Source organism: Neltuma alba, unplaced genomic scaffold (assembly GCF_004799145.2).
Source record: "Neltuma alba isolate B1F8T4 unplaced genomic scaffold, ASM479914v2 tig00012686_pilon, whole genome shotgun sequence".
Classification (NCBI taxonomy): Eukaryota; Viridiplantae; Streptophyta; class Magnoliopsida; order Fabales; family Fabaceae; genus Neltuma; species Neltuma alba.
Genome location: NW_021637115.1, coordinates 130,901 through 143,789, shown reverse-complemented (window position 1 = coordinate 143,789; position 12,889 = coordinate 130,901).

The following is a 12,889-nucleotide window of genomic DNA, read 5'->3' as shown; positions in this document are numbered from 1 at the left end:
TTACAGCAAATTGTTTACCTACTCATAGTCAGCCAGTAGCCAAAAATACATGAGAAAATTATAGCCATAGCATATTACAAAAGAGGAAAGGAATAAATAGCAAAAAAAAAAAAAAAAAACCAAGAAGAAGGAGCTCCAAATCTCTTCCATAGCTCGATCTCTCGCTTCAAGACCTTTAAGCACCTAAAACCTTAGCATAGTAGCTCCTACGGATGACTAAGAGGTCTGGAATGAGTGAAAATATCGCTTCCCTTTGATTTACACAACATATGGAGTCGCAGGATGCATGTTGTCTTTAAAATGCAGAATTTTAATAAAGGGAAAATTTCAATCAAAGACCACAGTAAGACAGTCATTTCAAACAGCCCCCAAAATATTCTGAAATGCCACTGTTGGACCAAAGGAGCAAACTGAAATTAATTTAGTAAAAGAAAAGACATTTTTACCCCTCAAAACTTTGTGACCTGAAGCTTTTCCCCCTCTCTCTAGAAACATTCAATAGCTCCAACTCTTCTCTCCACTACAAAAAAACAGTTGATTAGTGACGGAATTTGTGATGGAAACAAGTTTCGTCGCTAATTTCTGACAGAATTTGAGACAGAAACAAATTCTGTTGCTAATTTTTTTTTGACAGATTAGGGACAGAATTTTTCCATCGCTAATATTAGTGACGGATTAGCGACGAAATTTCTGTCTATCGCTAAATTCTGTCACTAATCCGTTAAAAATCAGTCAATAAATATTTAGTGATGGAATTTTTTCCGTCAGAAATTTTTGTTGCTAAATTGTTTGTTACAGAAGTTTTTGTCGCTAATTCTATTCCGTCACAATTCCGTTGCTAATCCGTCACTAATTTTAAATTTCATTATTTTAAATTATAATATGACAAAAATTTATATAATAACAATTAAGAATATAATGATTTAAAAACATTTTTAATTATAAAATAAATTGATATATTTGTGGAGTTGGTGTTAATGAGGATATCATTATCATTCATGTCATAATTATGTATATACTGAAAATAGAAAGACAATTTCTTAGAAAACTTATTTATATTTTGTTTAAATAAATTCCTCTCAAATATTAATAATAATTTAAAAATATAATAAGAAATTAATAACTTTCTTATACAAACTGATATAAGAAAGAAATAATTTTATCATATGTACAATATATTGAAATATATAATATATGATAGAAATTCAAAACCAAAAAATAAATTTTATATGAACGCAAACTAATATTGAAGTGGATTTTGAATTTCAATCATTAAATAATAAAATTTAATCACGATATAATTAATACCCATGATATAGATTGATTTTGGTCTTCAATAAAAAAAATGGTGTGTACAAAGAATTTTAAGAAAATAAATTACATAGGATATATATACAAGTAGGAGAATATTGTTTATCTTAATCTATTCAAATCATTTAATTTTTTATATAGAATAATTTATTAGATTTTATTATAGTAGTTATTTTTTGAATAACAAGATTTTTTGACTAATTGTAAATGATTTTCTTCAAACATATAAAACACATATAGATAATATAATATAATGTAATATAATACATATATAATTAAATTGTATATATTATTAATGTTAATTAAAAATAAATTTAAAAATATTTATAAAAAATTATTTATGATTTAAAATTCAAAATTAGTGTCGTTAGAAACTAAAATTATATTAAAAATATTTTTTAAAAAAATAAAATATTATAAAAAATAGTAAAAATTATTTTTTCATTAAAGTAGTTATGATTAAAATTATCATATAGTATGTTTTTAGTTTTTAATAATATATATAATTGTTTGTGTAAAATAATATTATATATATTTAATTTTACATAATAAGTCAACAGGTTCATTGCAGCTCAGCTGGTAAAGCTGTACGCGCGCACAAAGGAGTTCAAAAGTGACATGTGATGTGGCAGGCAACGGTGAGTTGGCAGCACAAATGGCAAGCAGAGGTGAGATGGCAGTACACGTGGAGGTGGTCACTGGTGATGACATGGTGATTAGTAGAGGTGCCACATGGCATTTTAATTTTGTTTTCAAAAATAAGGTTATTCCATCGCTAATTTGTGACGGAAATTTCTATCAAGAATTAGCGACGGAAAAATTCCGTCATAATTAGCCCATCGCTAATCAATTAGTGATAAAGGAATTAGCGACGGAACAAATTCCGTCACTAATCCGTTTCTGTCACTAATCCGTCACTAATTCTATTGCTAATTTAAAAATTCCATCCTAAATTCTGTCATTAAAAGCATGTCTTTTTGTAGTGCTCTCACACTCTCTAAAAAATCCGCTATTGCGTTGAGAGAGATCATTTTTTGTCTTCATAGTTTGGGTAAGGAGAGCCTTCATCGTTTCTAGTATGGATGTCAGTGCTATTTTGGTGATAAGAGCCTTCGTTGTCCTCATAGTCTCTCTCTCCCCCCATACATGACCTCTTTCACTGCCTTTCCATTCAAAAATTTCTGCACATAATATTGCAAATCTTTCTCCATTTCTTCTATTATAGATTATGTGCCTGTTTGGCATCACTTATTTTGAGCTTATAAGTAGCTTATAAACTCTATAAGCTCTATAAGCTCGATTGACACAATTAGGTCTGTTTGGATCAGCTTTTCTGTAATCTGACTTTTGTCTGAAAAGCTACAATAAGCTATAAGCTAAAATTAACAGCTTATGACTTATAGCTTATGGCTTATGGCTTTTGAAATATGGAGAGAGAAAAAGTTAAGAAATTTATTACCTCTTTTGGTTCTTATTATAAGCCTCAAATAACTAATTTGTAGATAATAAAAAATCAGTTAAAATTAGTTGAAAGTAATGAATAAGTTAAAAATATATTTTTATTTTTAAATATGCTCCTAAAAATATACTTTTATTTTTTTATGTTTCACTTTATATTTAAAATATTTTTATGACTTCTTCATATTAAATTATTTTAATTTCATTGTATTATGTGAAATTATTTTTTTAATCATGTTTCATTATTTATTAAAACTCATATATTTTGGTCATTTTACAACCAAACTTACTTTTACTCAATCATAATCCAAACAACCTTTTACCAATCTCATTTTTGCAATCTAGCTTTTCTGAACTCTAATCCAAACACAATTCAGCTTATCCAATTTAGCTTTTATCCAATTTCACTTCTTTAGAAGCTACTTTTTCAATAAGCTACTTTTCCTATCACTGATCCAAATGGACCCTATATGGGTTTGGTTTAGGCTGTCATGAAGTTCTAAATCAGCAAGAAATTTTTTTACTGCTCAGATTTGAGATAAAATTATATAGTGGGTTGATTTCAGATTCACACCGTTGAGTATTGAGAGTAAGCCATTCAATTCTTATCGTGAATTGTATTATGAATTTGCAAATTCCACTTCTCCAGAAAAATAGTGATTTTGTATTATGAAAACTCATATTTTTGTTGTGAATTCGTAAATTTCTATTATAAATGTATACTGTGTTTAATTATTAAAAATTGATAGAAATTAATACTTGAATGATGTGCAGCAACATATTATATATGACTAGCGACAGTAGAATTAAATGTTTATGAGTTCATTGATTATTTTGAGTTTTTATTATTACACCTGTGCGAATGTACTAATGGGTTTTATCCTTTTGCCATAGAAACAACACACCATACTAAAGTCTGAGTTGTTGTGGTGGCTCATTACTTACAAAAAAAATACAAAGTCAAGTACTGTTGTGAAACTATTTCCACAGATAAAGACACAACAACAAAAAAGGCAATGACATAGCGATTGTTATATTTCTATCCAAGATATAATTTAACCTACTTTAGAATGTGTTCAAATTTGTGTATAGAGAATTTGTGCAATTTCAATTTTAAGGAACATATATTATGAGTATGTTTTATGTCAATTAATTCTAATCTTCTACTTATCCCTACTAGTTTATAAGTATGCGATGTGCTATTGACAAATGAAATTAGGGAATTGGCAACAATGATACATTGCTTAACAATTTCATGTTTTGTAAATATGGCTGTCATATTGACAATTGAAATTAGAAAATTTGCAAACAAGATACGTTTATTAACAACAAGAATATATCCATTTGCAAGTGAATTAGTTGAATTGAAGAAGATGAACATGATAATTCACAAGTCTATGCAGGGACTATTTACAAGTGGAATTAGGCAATTTGCAACACGGATACGCCCCTTAACAATTGGAATCTGTCTATTTGCAAGTGAATTTATTTAATTCACGAACACGACAATTTAGGAGCAATAGTTCACAAGTGGAATTAGAAGATTTGTGACACGATTACGCCCATTAACAACATAAATACGTCTATTCATAAGTGGATTTGTTTCATTCATAAAGTTGAACAGAGCAATTCACAGGTCTGAAAGCGATGGTTCCCAATTAGGATCAGGACATATGCAACATAGATACAGCTATTAATAGCATAAATACGTCCATTTACAAATGGAATTATTTTATTCATAAAGTTAAACAAAATAATTTTCAAATCTGAGACCAACAATTTACAAGTGAAGTTAGAACATTTGCAAGACGGATATGCACATTGACAATGTAAACATGTCTACTTGCAAATAGATTTATTTCATTCATAAAGTTGCACAAAACAGTTCATAACTCTGGGAGTGACAGCTCAAAAGTAGAATTAGGATATTTGCAAAATGGATATGCCCATTAACAATATAAATACATCCATTTGCAAGTAGATTAATTTATTTTACATTTGCATAGTTGCCAGCCAATTTCAGTGTAGTACTTCATCTATCATTTTACTTTCTAAGGTCTTCACAGATTCGCCTCCCACATGGAAGAAGCAAAATAATTGGTTTCCACTACCACTTGCCATATATAATATGTTGCTGCACATCATTCAAGTATTAATTTCAATTCATTTTTAATAATTAAATATAGTATACGTTTATAACAAGAATTTGCGAATTCACAACAAAAATATGAGTTTTCACCACACAAAATCACCATTTTTCTAGAGAAGTGGAATTTGCAAATTCATAATACAATCCATGATAAGAGCTGAATGGCTTACTTTCAACACTTAGCGGTGTGAATCTAAAATCAACCAATTGTATAATTTTATCTCAAATCTGAGTAGTCTAAAAATTTCTCGCTAATTTAGAACTTCACGACAGCCCAAACCAAACCCATAAAATCTACAATAGAAGAAATGGAGAAAGATTTACAATATTATATGCAAAAAAATTTGAATGGAAAGGTAGTGAAAGAGGTCACGCGTAGAGAGAGAGCGAGAGACTATGATGACAGCAAAGGCTTTTATTACCAAAACAGCACTGACCTCCATGCTAGAATAGTAGTGACGGCAAATGCTCTCCTTACTGGAACAATGACAATGGCGAATGATCTCTCTCAACGTAATGGCAGATTTTTTAGAGAGTGCGAGAGAGAAGAGCTAGAGCTATCAAATGTTTCTGGAGAGTGGGGTAAGTGCTTCAGGTCATAGAGTTTTGAGGGGGTAAAAACGTCTTTTCTTTCCTAAATTAATTTCAGTTTACTCTTTTGGTCTTGCAGTCACATTTCAGAATGTTTTGAGAGCTGTTTGAAATAATTTTTTTACTGTGGTCCTTGATTGAAATTTTCCCTTTAATAATCTTCGTTAGCTATAGCCAAGAATAACGAAGATTCTTGGCTATGGCCAATGACTCTCTGTCTTTTTGTTGGCTAAGGCCAATAAATCATTATTTTAGTTTCTTCTTTACTTGATTTTTGCATTATGTAATAGCTTCCTAAATAAAATTCCAACTTCCTGAGCAATGATATCTGCTTCAAATGGCTCCATAAATAAACCCAATAACAAGTTTCAACTACCTAACAAAACAAAACAATTTATGAAAGCCAATATTGATAAAATAGGGGCAAAATATTCACGATTAACTAAAAATCCATAACTTTTGCCTAAATATCAACTAAACATATTTTCTATCATAAATACTTCTAAATATGTATTAATTCACCAAAAAACATACTAACTAAAAAATTGTGCTGAAATAGTATGAATTTTACAAGGTTAACAATATATACACGTATACAAATATGTCAACGTCAGACTCGAGCATGGATCTAATTCTGTTGACAAATCCATTATTTTTTGTGTTGCCACTTGGCGAGAGCTAGCAGCATAATTTATTATTTAGTTTGTCAAAAGTAAGGCTCAATAATACCCACTACGAGTCCATGCATGGACACCTCAATGTAACGTGCATGCCCCACTTTGTAGAAAAATAATGTAACGTGCATGCCCCACTTGGTGGAAAAAAGCCCACCAGAATATAATCTCTTGAATTATTTTCTTTCGTTGACTGAAGACTCTGGAATGAAGTAATTCACAAGCCTGCCTAATGAGATCAAGCTTCATCATGGATGATGAAATTAAAGCATATACAGTACAAAACCGAACTCAGCCAAGCTACTTGATATAGATGGATAGCCAGAAAAAGGAAGAGAATTTTTTCTTGTACTGATTTTTAGAAATAGAAATAACATAAAAAATGATGAATTAGTCATATGAAGATGGACTTTCATATTCTTCTTCTCAGCGTCCTCGCATTCTTCTTCTCTAATTTTTTCTGAACCAAAATAAACGCAAGGAAAAAGAATGGATCCTCTCCCCTTTTTCTTTCACACTATTGAATTAAAATTTTACTCGTACAGATGTAACATTTTATAAAAATATTATTATAATTTTACATGCATTAATATATAAATAAATTTAGGATGTTAAAATTTGATTTGGACGGACAATTATTATAAAATAGATTTTTTTTAACTACATTTTTGTTTAGATCAAATTTTCAGAGTTTAAACTTGCTTATGCTTTTTTAAGTATAATTATCATAATGCTTTTATAAAATGTTAAAATGAAATGTGAAATAATATCTTTTGATTAGCATGATTATGATTGAAAATATAATATTATTCTCCCCTCTTGTTTTTTTTTTTTTGGGAGCAACTTCTCCCCTCCTATCTAATTTCGTAAAACAAAATATAAAAAAGATGTTCTGACTTTTTTTTCTTTTTTAAAAATAAATTTTAACTTTTTTATTTTTAACACAACCAAAAATACATTTTCGAACATGTTTTATTTTTTTTTTTTGTTTAGTTTTTTAAAACGAAAAGCTGTCTTGAAAACTGAAAGCGAAACGAGCTTTATATATCTCCTTCCGTTGAGACTCTTCCATTTCATACGCTGACTAACACAGTCTCCTCAGCCAAGTTACAGACCACCCAATGGCTATTGATTCTGTGAGACCCATTTCCTTTCATGCTCTTCTTCTTCTCCATTCTCATTTCTCTGATTACTGCTTCACTTCCTTTGGAACCTATGCGCCAAACAGCACCTACCAGTTCAACCTCAACATCCTACTATCCAAAATCACTTCAAGCCCTAACGTCCATTACGGCTTCTACAATCTCTCTTACGGTCGATCCCCAGACACAGTCAACGCAATCGGACTCTGCCGAGCAGACGTTACTCCGACCACCTGCCGTAACTGCATCAGAAACTCCACCACCGCCACGCATTCCTGTTATAATTACAGCACCGCAATTTCAATACACGACGAGTGCCTATTGTTCTACTCAGGATATTTTATATTCGGTCTCGTCCCCACTCTGGATTTCACTATCTACAATAGGAGCGTGAGGGAAAATATAAAAAATTGGGATGAGTATAAGCTAGTTGTGAATGGCTTACTTGGAAGTCTGAGTGGGAAAGCAGCGTCCGGTGATTTTTGCCGGACATTCGCCGCCGGGAACACTGAAGCAGGATCCAGTGGGAGGAAGATATACGGCGTTGTTCAGTGCATGCCTGATTTGGATGACTCGGAGTGTCGTAATTGCTTGGACGGGGCTATCCCGAAAATTCCAGAATGTTGTAATGGTAGCGTAGGAGGCCAGGGTTTTTAAACCGAGCTGCAATATCAGATTTGAAAGTTACAGATTCTATGAAGCTACGGCGGATGTACCAATTTCAGTACCTGCACCGGCACTGGCACTGCTAGTTTCTCCTCGTTCCGTCAATATGACGTCGCCACAGGGTAATTTTCAACTTTTCTTAAATTAAGAGCTTCTTGTTGTTTTTTGGGAACTTTTCAATCTTAAACTGTTAGTGCTAATTTAAAGAGATTAAAAAAGTAAGTTAAATTAATTATTTATAATAAATAAGTATTATTCTTTTAAAAATATCTTTATTAATCAAGTGTATTGGTTAGAACTATTATTATTAGAAGAAGTACCTTAGGAAAAAAATACATAAATATAAAAGATAAAGTATGTTGGAATCTTATATTTATGATTAAAATAAAAGTCAAACAAAATTTTATATTAAAGACTAGAGGTAATACTTCTCATAAAAAAGGGGGGGAAAACCATTAGTGCTATCCTTTAATTCAAAAAATAAGGAAATAAAAATATGAAAAATCCCACATTTAAATCCAACCAAAATGCTCAAATTCCAAGCTAATTGGTCCATCAAATTCAACAAACCTCTAACTGAATCATGAGGATCAATTTGGAATTTGAGAATCTTGTACTTTTATTTTTCAACGTTGCTCCTCGCCCTTTCTTGTATTTGGGGGGGGGGGGGGGGGGACAAAAAAAAAAGGCTACCCTACTTGCGGTCAAAGTTTCAGTGAACTAATGATGGCAGGAGCTCTAGTGACCGAAACTCCAACATCGGCGGATTGTCGGGACTTCGATTATTGGTGGTGGCAGTGGCGCCGGATTGCCAATAGAGGCAATTTAGAAAGAAAACTAAAGGAAAAGTAATTTGGTAAAAGACACAATATTTAAAAATCCTATGATCTTATTAGAGATTTGTTAAGTTTATACGACCAAATTGAAATTTAGGTAATTTATCTTGATTAAAAATTGTCATTTCTATAAAAATATGCAAAGACATAAATACCATCTAATCCTCATCCATAGAATAAATTTCCTTATAATTTTTTCAATTTCGTTGCAACAAGAAGCAAGAAGCAAAGTACTTTGCAAGCATAGAAAAGAACAGAAGAAAGAATGAACTTGGCCAAAGTGATGCGACCAGCGAGAGGGAGGGATTGACTTCTCCATCCAACAAGCTTGGAATGAACTCTTTCAAGAATATATCTATAAGTGCTTAAAGAAACTCTCCCAGTAATCAAAGGTACACCTAGATACTTGCCAAGTGATTCGGTTTGATTATAGCCTAGTTTGGTACAAATATGCCTTCTGATGCTTTAATGAACATTATTAGATAAATATATTTTAGTCTTGGATTGACTAATCTTATGCCCAGAAGACTCACAAAAATCTTGTAGAATTTGTTTAATTACAACCAATTGAGTAGATGTGGTGTGACCAAAAATGATTAAGTCATCGATAAAGAATAAGTGTGAAAGAGGCACGCCATTACGCCCCATTTTGATAGTTTTCCATACCCTTTGTTCACTTCAGCTGTGATAGCTTGTGAAACACGTTCCATGCAAAGCACAAAGATATAGGGTGACAAAGAATCACCTTATCTAATTCCCCTCATAGGAACAAAAGGGGTTGAAGGTTTACCATTCCAAAAGACCTGCATGGTAGGAGATGTGATACAATTCATAATTAGCTTAACCATAGCATCAGGCAAACCAACATCCCGCAGTGTGTCCTCAATGAAATCCCATCTTAATCTGTCAAAAGCATTTTCGAGATCTATTTTTGTGGCCATCCACCCTTCTTTACCTCACTTTTTTCTCATGGAGTGAACAGTTTCTTGAGCTATAATGATATTATCAATAACGCTTTGCCCTTGAATGAAAATGGAAGGGTCCAACATACCACTTTGGTTCTTATTATTTGTCACTTGTATCTTTTTTAATGCTTTATTTTTAATTTTGTCCATATTGATTAATTGTAAAGATGAAGAGAGAGGAAATATGTGAGAGAGAAAATACTACCTATTTAATAAGAGAAAAAGTGAAAGATTTTATCTATTTAATACTCTCCTTAGTATGTAAGAAACTCCTACAAATAACAAATGAAAAAGATCACAGTGGTATATAAATGGAATGAAGTTAGAAGTAGCATCCAAATTAATCCAAGGACCATAGTCATCAAATAACAATTAAGCCATCAAGACTTTTATTGAGAAGCATGAGCCAGTGGCTATTATTATCTTTATGTCCGGGAGAAAAGAATTGGCAATGTTTAGTTTTCCAATTTTGATGTGAAAAACGTGCCAAACCATATTACTTGGGTTGGAATTCGTACCTTCTAAGGAAGATGACGCTTTTGGTGAGTCAGCATGCGCACTTCCTACATACGACATCAAAAATTGATTTATTATTGATAATATAATATTAATAACTAATAATTAATCAGCAATGTCATAGACATTATTAATTATAGAACTATACGTTGAGTTCTTAAGTTTTCATATCATCCCTTTAAGCTTCCTGAAAATGCAAGCACGCTCATAGTGTTGAAGAACATATGCTCTTTGATCCAAGACAACCTTAAAAACAATGTTACTAATGTTAAATTTTTCTTCTTAATAATTTTTTTTCATGTCAGTGGCACGTTGTTTCAATTAGTAATATCTCCCACCATGCGTGGATAATGAGACCATAATGGTCTCGTGTTTAAATCTAATGTTAACATATTTATGTGTATGTTAAATTGTATAAAATAATTTTTTTTCAACTTATTTTGATGTCTATAGTAGAAAAAAACATATCAAACCATAATGCTTAGATAGCAGTACCTTCTGAGGATGGTGAAGCTTTTAATTTGGTGAATCAGCAACCCCTATGATACTTAGAAAATTTATATATTATTTATAATATAAGGAAATACACTTATAATATAAGGAAATACACTTCGTCATAGAGATATTTAAAAGTTGAATTATTCATGGGAGTGGAGAAATTTATAGACGCTACTTCAAAATTATCACATTTCCTTCATTCTCTGTTACTGCTTCAGTAACACTACGGTGCTTGCTATAACATTATAAAAATATAAGTTGTCTATATTCAATCTACGAGGTCAAAGCTTAATTTACATGACTAATTAATCGTCACATTTTACAATTTTACCGTCCGAAATTGTTTTTATTGTGTGTAATAGCGTTTATTTTAAGATGGAAGACACCAAAAAAAAGTGAATCAAAACACGAGGCCTAATACATTTGGCACTTAGTAGGATTCCTTAAGTATCTAGTTAGAAGTTTGATCACTGAAGGTGTGTTGAATGCATTCAAAAAGTCTATAGTATGAAATGACTAGTAACTGCTATGAGACTACTGGAAATTGAAAAGCAAGAGCGTACTAAGGGAAGCATCTCGTTGGAGACTAATTAATTACCTTTGGGAGGAGATGCTTGTCATGGCGAATCCCCAGCCACCACGAGATTGCAGAACCGATAATTCTCATCCCTAATATTGCAGCTGCGTTTGATAATCCTACCACCTGTCTTCGACGAACAACAACTTGGAACTTCTGAAATAGCCAACGTCAAGCAGTTTGAGCAATCTCGCTGAGACAAATCAGGAGTGCACTGAGCTGCACCAAACACAGTTTGGAAGTTTGCAGCAGATTCATTTGCTGCAGCAAATTTACGAAGTGAATCTCCACTCTCAGCTTCTACCTGCCTTAAGCAATGGGACGAGTTTTTTTTTTTTGGGGCCAAGTCAACCCAATTGCCCGGCTGGACCCGTTCAAACCCTTAGTTTGAAATGTTAAACCAGACGAATGCCGTAGTTGCCTTAAGAGTGCCTCAATTCTTGTCCCAGAATCATGTCCGAATCAGAAGGAGGCAATGGGAGGCTATGATGAATGCTTTCTACGATATTCGAACCGCATATCGTGTCATGTCAGAATCAAGCTGCGAGAGGAGATTCACTTCATAAGTTTGCTGTTGAGCACCATTTACAAAACTATTGAAGATGTGAATTCTCAAAACAAGTAATATTTTTTAGATGAAAAGTTGAATATCAAGATATCCCATTTTGGCATGACAAAATTATTTGTTGTGGATCAAACTCAAAATAACGCTAATAGAATTGTTAGAACCTATTAAGTATGGTAGCTAGATGTCAAACAAGTTATCAATAAGAAAGAAACTTGGAGATCATCAATAAGATAAGAAGAAGAGCTCATTTGTAATTAAAGTTGCTGATATTGATGACATGCAATGGGTGTATGACTCAGAGTACGTAATGCATGACCAATTCTCAATTAAATCAGATGTCTTTAGTTTTAGTGTGCTAATACTAGAGATTGTAAGTGGGAAGAAGAACAACAGCATCTTTGATGGAGAAAATGTACAAAATCTAACACACATGCACTGCTGGGCTCACACATACACACACACATCATGAAATAGCAAAATTGCGTACTAAAATTACTTACTTTTGATGATGATGAAATTCCTGCAGGCATGGGAAAATTGGAGGGAAGGGACAGACTCAAATATAATAGATCCTATGTCAAACATCACATCAATCAATGAAATAATGAGATGCATCTGCATTGTTCAAGAAAATGTAACTGACAGGCCAACAATGGCCTCAGTTGCACTAATGCCGTCGGAACCTCCATTTATGATTAACAGAAGCTTACCAGAGATGAACACGTCGGATTATAGTCCATCAGAGGCGACAAGATCAGCTGAAAGAGGAAGAAACTCTGCTGAACCCTCAATAAATGAAGCCCGCGTGCATAGCTGAGCTTCATCCTCGCTAAATTTGGCCTTCGCCAGAAGAATACCAAGTGAAAGCTTCCATTTCAACTAGACTGTATCTATATATATTGGCGTAACGTGTCAAGTTTATAGAGATTTGAATAACT